The sequence below is a fragment of the Bos indicus x Bos taurus genome, chromosome 4 (genome assembly GCF_003369695.1).
Source record: "Bos indicus x Bos taurus breed Angus x Brahman F1 hybrid chromosome 4, Bos_hybrid_MaternalHap_v2.0, whole genome shotgun sequence".
Taxonomy (NCBI): Eukaryota; Metazoa; Chordata; class Mammalia; order Artiodactyla; family Bovidae; genus Bos; species Bos indicus x Bos taurus.
Genome location: NC_040079.1, coordinates 24,307,176 through 24,314,738, shown reverse-complemented (window position 1 = coordinate 24,314,738; position 7,563 = coordinate 24,307,176). Strand labels below are relative to the sequence as shown.

Here is a 7,563-nt window from a genome sequence, read left to right as displayed (position 1 = left end):
CACACTCACAACAGAAGAATGAATAAAGCACTTTGGATGATGACTTCCAGGAAGGGCAAGCTTCATATACATGCTACCTTTTATCTGGGTTTCGAAGACCAGGTGAGGTTTCAACTATCATGGAAGATGTGAGGACAGGCAGGCTGTGGTAGGACATTTAAACAAAGGGAACTGAGTTAGTAAAGGCCCAGAGGGGTGAATTTGCATGTTGGGAGCCTGTGAGTGTCATGTTCAATTGGAAGGCAACATATATGACTTGGGAGGAATAACAGAGCCTGAGCTGAGACTAGCAAGGCAAATTGAAGCTGTTGAGAATGGCCTTGTGGCACACTATGGAGCCTACATGCATGTTCTAGAATATGATGGGGAGCTGGCAAGGTTGATTAACAGGAAATGGCTTGGTCAGAGCTGGGCTTTAGGAAGCTCTGTGTAACAGAATTGTGAATGATGAATTGGAGAGGTCAAGGATGGGATGGGGAGCAGAGAGGAACCTTCATCAGATTAGCTCAGATTAGCAACAACAGGGGCCCAGATGTAGGCATCAGTCTCAAGACTTGGAAAGGAGAGAACCAGCTGAGAAAAGTTTCAGGTATGGGTCAGACAAGATTCAGTGGAAACAGAGAGGAAACCAAGTTGACGACTAGGTAAACAAGATGAGGACAAAGTCATGAATAAATCATGAGAACAGAGCACTAGAGAGGACAGGGTGGGCTTTGGGAAGGGCATATAGTTAAATTCTTTGGATTGCAAGCAACAGGAAATGGCATTAGCTAGTTGAAATACAACCTAGACAGCATATTAAAAAGCAGAGACATTACTTTGCCAACAAAGGACCATCTAGTCAAGGCTATGGTTTTTCCAGTGGTCATGTATGGATGTGAGAGTTGGACCATAAAGAAAGCTGAGCGCCAAAGAATTGATGCTTTTGAACTGCGGTGTTGGAGAAGACTCTTGGGAGTCCCTTGGACTGCAAGGAGATCCAACCAGTCCATCCTAAAGGAGATCAGTCCTGAGTGTTCATTGGAAGGACTGATGTTGAAGTTGAAACTCCAATACTTTGGCTACCTGATGTGAAGAACTGACTTGTTGGAAAAGACCCTGATGCTGGGAAAGATTGAAGGCAGGAGGAGAAGGGAACGACAGAGGATGAGATGGTTAGATGGCATCACTGACTCAATGGACATGCGTTTGGGTAAACTCCAGGAGTTGGTGATGGACAGGGAGGCCTAGCGTGCTGAGGTCCATGGGGTTGCAGAGTCGCACATGACTAAGCGACTGAACTGAACTGAGTTAAAATACAAAAGGACATTTAATGCAAGAATATAGAGTAGGGGGACTTCCCTGGTGGTTCAGGAGTTAAGACTTTGCCTTCCAATGCAGGGGGGATATGAATCCAATTCTTGGTCAGGGATATAAGATCCCACATGCCTCAAGGCCAAAAAACCAAAACATGGTTGATTCAAATTCAATAAAGACTTTAAAAACAGTGCAAGTCCAAAAAAAAAAAAAAATCTTAAAAAAGGAATATAGAGTAGGAATCCTTCCAACCAAAAGGAGGAACTGAATACCCAAGGGGACCACTGAAGGAAGTTTCTGATGCTTGAGTGAAGGGGATTTGTGGATCTTTCTTCTGTGACATTATCTTCGGTGCCTTAGGAACCCCTAGGCTCTCAGTGCAAATTTTAAATTCACAGGAGAGAGAATCTGGCCCAGCTTAGCAGAGGTGCCTCCTCTGAGTGTCAGGAGCTGTGGGATGGGTTAGATTCATGGCTACAGACTTATTCTCTGGAGACTCAGTCCTGAGCATTAGGGGTGTTCCCAGAGAAGGGGAAATGGTGTTGTTGCAGAAACAAGTACTCAAGAAAGCAAGCACCACACTTGGAGAGTTGGAGAACTCAGGTTTATCACACCAGCGGGCCCAGAGGAGTTAATGCTCCAAGCTCTGAGCCCTGAACAAAGGGATTACAGAGTTTTTATAGACAGAATGTAGTGGGCAACACTAGCTGTTAATAGGCTGGTTTAAACTAAGGGGTTTTTCGAGCACAGGAATAGCAGTCAAGATGGGGAGGGGGATGCCTGGCCTGGACAGGCATGATTAAGCAGGTTTGCAGGGGCTGGACGATTGCAAAGAGCAGGACAAGGGTCAGTGAGACAAACTCCAGCTCCTAGTATTGCAAGTCCCCACTTTTCTGAGACTACGTGACCTATGTGATCTAGACTTTGTAAGGGGCAAACTGAGCTATAGAGGCAGAATGAGAAGGAGGTTATGTAAAATTTAAAATTTTCCTCTTCAGTGTGAGCCAGGGAGCCACACTGCTTGATGCGTGCTCTGGAGAGCGCTGAGGGGGAGGATGAGGCTATGTTTTGTTTTGGATAAGTTGTGCTGTGGGTGAGATGCAGGACGTGTACATCCTGATGGAATGAACTTGACTGAGCTCTGCTGGAAGTTGCAAATGCTTGGACTCCCCAGGTGGAGTGATAGTTGCAGCTTTTAGAGTAGGGGAGCTTGAGAAAGTAAAGCAAAGATGCAAAGAGAACAAGATGTGAAGAAATCCTACAAGGTTGGGAAAACCTTAACTATCATCTGGTCCAATGCTTTCATTGTATTTAATTTGCATTCATTTATTTTTTATGGAGCTTGTTGGTTGTTGTCGTCCTTGACTGTTTGTGGGCCCATGGACATAGCTCACCAGGCTCCTCTGTCCCTGGGATTTCCCAGGTATAAATACTGGAGTGGGTTGCCATGCCCTCCTCCAGGGGATCTTCCCAACCCAGGGATCAAGCCTGCATTTCCTTTTTTTTTTGGTTATTATATATTACTACAGTTTATTAAATACTGAAACAAGGTTTATGCCACATTTTCCAGCAATGTTTAAATAAAGAGCTCAAAATATAAAGGCTTACGAAAACTTTTGTAGTCTTTATGTAATCATATACACTATTTCTGGTGCATGAATAAATACAGAAAACAGAAGCCGTTCTTTATATCACAATCAGCCAACACTTAGCCATCAATGATTACACAAATCCACAAGCAAACAAAAAAATCCACTTTCTTCATTTGGGTTATAAAAGCGAAAAATCCCTCTGCTACATTTAACAATACCCAAGGGGGAGGGGGGAGAGAATTTATAATCACAGCCCTGAAGACAAAGGGACCAAGTCTCCCAGTCCTTCAAATTCTTTCTTGGTTAGAAGCTTCAACAACTGCATTACTCTTTCAGGAAACAGAAAAAAAAAAAAAAAAATCAAAACAGGTTAAGACTCGTTCTATAAGGTATTTAATAAGTCTGCACTGAAGAAAAACATTTTTGTCTTAAAAATATGCTAACCTTTTACAAGGAGGTTTGGTTTTCTTTTCTTCCTGCTGTGAACATGTACATATTTGAAAAAACTTATATAATGAATATTGCATGACATTCAATCTTTTCATGGTCTTCAAAATGAACTCGCTTCTACTGTTTTAGGAATTATATGTACACTTACAATGTTTTCTACATTAAGGGAAAAAAAGCAAAGAGTGGCTCATAAAAAGTCATCCTTTAAACTCAAGAAACTCAAAAGTGAAAGCCTTTCTGTAGAAAGCCCTTACATCAGTGGAATGTTCTGGTAAGAAGAGAAGTCTCCTCTCTAAAGATATGGTTCAGTAGGAGGGACGAGGCCTGAAGGGGCTCAGCTCTCTAGTGTCACATCTGGAACTGGTCAGTGAGAACTAGATTTCCATCTGAGTCTTGAAGCAATCAACACCTCTGATCTCCTCTGTTCCTGCCTTAGCTCTTCTTTTTGGAATGGAAATCCTGCTTCACAAAATCTTATTTTCAAAGTCAGCATTAATAAAGAAGGCAAGGTGAGGGAGACCGGGAGGAAAATTGCCCAATCCCCAAGAAAAATCTGTGTGCCTTCTATTTTGCTTCAAAGGAGGAAGCAGTCCAGGGGCTGGACAGACTGGGAGCATGCATATACTGCAGAGGTGACTGTCCTGGAGCCCCAATGAATAGGTATTTAATGTTACTCTCATAGGGCTTCCCATGTGGCTCAGTGGTCAAGAATCTGCCTGCCAATGCAGGAGACACAAGAGACATGGGTTCAATCCCTGGGTCAGGGAGATCCCCTGGAGAAGGAAATGGCAACCTACTCCAGTATTCTTGCCTGGAGAATCCCATGGACAGAGGAGCCTGGTGGGCTACAGTCCATGGGGTGGCTAAGAGTTGGACACAACTGAGTGAGCACACTCTAAGGGTAGAACCAAAGTTACCCAAGTGAATGTTAAACATATTTCCTTTCCTAGGGATGTCGTCTAGAAATATAAAGGACATGGGACTCTCTCAGAGTCACTTTCTATTTTGCAAGAGTAAGACGAAGACAAGAAAGAAGAATGATATCCTGTCTTTGAAAGAAAAGAAAGAAGCTATTTTATACCTCTTATCAGACTCTAGGTATACAAAAATATTGCTTTTCAAATTTCAAGCAAGTATTTTCCATCCAAACTGATAAGGAAGTCCAAGACAGGAAATATTTTAACAAACGTGACCAGAACTAAAGTAAAACCCAGGAAATCTGGAAAAATCAACTCTTCGATTCACTTGCCATGTTTCACGAAGGGAAACATAATAGAACGTTAGCCTCTTTCTTTCACAAGAGTTTTATCACAGGACCTCGCTTGGGAGAAGTCCATGATAAAATGACTCTTCATACACAGGATCTATTTATTCTGGAATTATGGCTGTATGACACCATGATGTAAAAATACTTATCCTGTAAGTCTAGCAGTAGGAGCTACTGTTTTCCTCACCTGACACTCAGTATCAATAGATGTCATTATCCCCATTTTACAGATTGGGAGATAGAAACTTTGTTAACATCACAGAGCAAATCATTGACTTGGCCAAAGAGTTTGTTCAGATTTTTCCTAAGCTCTTACAACCTGAACAAACTTTTTGGCTAACCCAGTACTACCATTACCTAGGACAGAACCCAAGTTGCTTAAACACACCCCCCCACAACACAGGCGTTGCTACCTTCCGAGCCAACCTCTCACACCATCATGAGTTTAGATGGTAATACTTTGTAACAAGTCCTCACAAAGGTCTAGTGGTCAAAGGCTTAAAAGTCACTTGTTATAAAGTGAAAGAATCCTGCCAAAATAGGAAATTACAAAGCAGTGCAATGTTCCAGGGATCTCTATCCTGCTCTGTTTATACTTGGGATACACCAGGTCTCCATGTGTGAGTTTCTTCAGCGGACATGAAGCCAAAGCTCCCCCAAAAGCTCAGGAACAGTAACACCGTCTCAGAGGTTCTATCCCATGGTTCCAAAGAGCTTCTTTAGAACAGTCTGGGAGTCTTGGCTATGAACTGAGATGCACCAGGAGTTACTCTTCTCCTGAAGGAAATGGTCCACAGTTCCTGATCATGTAATTTTTCTTTAGCAAGAAACATGCATTTTCTGTTATCTTTGATGTCGAAGGGCACTTGAATGGTAAGGACTAGTGTCTGGATGTTACAGTTAAACGTTTGGTGCAGAGCGTCCGATGCCAGGACACAGGGATCTGAGCTAATCCTGTCCTCACCTGTTGCTCACACCTCAATCTGTGGTGGGCCAAGCAGTGAGAAGCAGTGGGAAAGACAGGAAGCTTCACTATTTCAGAAGTGAGCCTTTTCAGTGGATGTCTCATGCAGTCTTGACTTGTCACAAATCCAGTTTCTTCAACTGCTCATATGTCACTAAGAAAATAAGATTCCAAGGACCAACTCCCAACCAATTTAGCCAAAACCCTTTATATAGAGCAAAACCCCTTCATTCTTCCATGTCTGTAACAAGCAATCCAGGGTATCTTTGTAGCCAGGGCGTTTGTCATCGCAGAGGACTCTCTGATTCATCGTACATGTTCTCAACATATTGACAGGGTTTGAGGCCAGGGCTCCTGCCAGCCCACAGGTGAAGCTTGAGAGGAAATGGGTATACACAGTGTCTCCCATCAGGCCTGAGAGAATCAGATGCTTCTTGGTGAGGCTGTAGACCAGCAGCTCCACGAAGCCCACAGTAGCAGCCCTCTGAGCGGTAAGGGATATGCCCTTCCACAGTCCTGTCTTTCCCTCTTTCTGGTAAATGTTAATGAAATTGCCTATCATTCCTCCTTGCAGGGTGCTGCTTTAAGCTTGCATTCATATCTTCAAAACATCTGTTGGATTAACAATGCTTGAGGATATGACTCCAGAGAATCCCACAGACCACATTTATCAGAAGGGTTTCATCTTCTGGACACTCGACAAATAACCACTTCAAGCTCTGATAGGTACCCATCTTGATGGTGCCATAGGAAGCCTGGTGTAACATCGCTGGGGCAATCCCCGAATATAGTGCTTTCAGGCCTTCCTCTCTGCCTATCCTCACTAATGCATGCAACATTCCTCCATACCTGATTTCTTTAAAGTTTGCATCGTTCTTCTGGCCTTGAATCTGAAGCCGTGTCTTGGTTAAATCAATTGGAAAGGTACTGCGCTCCACCTTGATGGAGGCCAGGCCTCCATACACCAAGGGCTTCAGGGCCGACATGCTCACCGCTGCCCCTTCTTTTCGTTCACAGAAGCATAGCCTCTAACAGGGTTTTCTGGGGCAGTGGCGGCCCTGTGTCTTCTCTAGCTCTGGGTCAGCAGCAGATGGAATCGGCAGCTTCGAGGGAGCTGAAAAAGAGGCTGAACCCACGTTTCTTGCATTTCCTGCATTGGCAGGTGAATTCTTTACCGCTGAAGCACCTGGGAAGCACATGGAGCTTATAACAATTTATAGGGAAGTGCACACACCTTAGGTAGACAGCTCAGTGAAGTTTTTCGTGTTTCCACCTTTGTAACAACCACCAGGAGCAGGACCCAGAGCACGACCTGACCCCAGAAGCTTCTTCCCTCACGGCCCTTCTTAGTCCATGCCATCACCATCCATACCAGAAGTAACCACTGTTCTGACTTTACCACCAGAGGTTAGTTTTGCCTGTTGAACGTTATACAAATCTTATCTGTCAGTATGTGTCCCTGAAGTCTCGCTTCTTTTCACTGACTTTGTGTCTGAGAGCTTTCCCCATGCATTAAGCACGACTGATTTGTTATCCTGTTGCTGGACATATGAGTTTCTCAAATTTTTGGCTATTAGGAATAAAACTGCTGTGAAATTTCTTGTACGCGCCTTTTAATGACATAATATTTACTGATTTTTTTCTAGAGTACAGGTGTCCTTAGGGTTAGGATTGCCGAGTCCAAGTCCATTGCATTTTAACAGGTACTTCTGATTTCCCAAAGCGACTGTTACATTTTACACTTCCTCCAGCAATGGAAAAGAGTGCTTGTTGCTCCACCTTCTTACAAACATTGTCAGTCTTATTTATTTTATCCATTTTGTTAGATATATAGTGGTATCTTGTGTTAGTTTGCTTTCCTATATGACTAACAGTATTGAGCACATTTTTGTCTGCATGATGGCGATTTGAATATTTATCTCTGTGTGTGTCTGTGTGTGTATGAAGTGAATGTTCATATCTTTTGTCTACTTTATTATTTGTTTTCTTCTTGT

At 43.2% G+C, this 7,563-nt stretch overlaps 1 pseudogene; it reads right to left on the bottom strand.

Annotated features, from left to right (window-relative positions):
* Positions 1-5,688: 5,688 nt before the first annotated feature.
* On the bottom strand, positions 5,689-6,555 carry LOC113891855 (annotated as a pseudogene).
* Between the last annotated feature and the right edge of the window lie 1,008 nt (positions 6,556-7,563).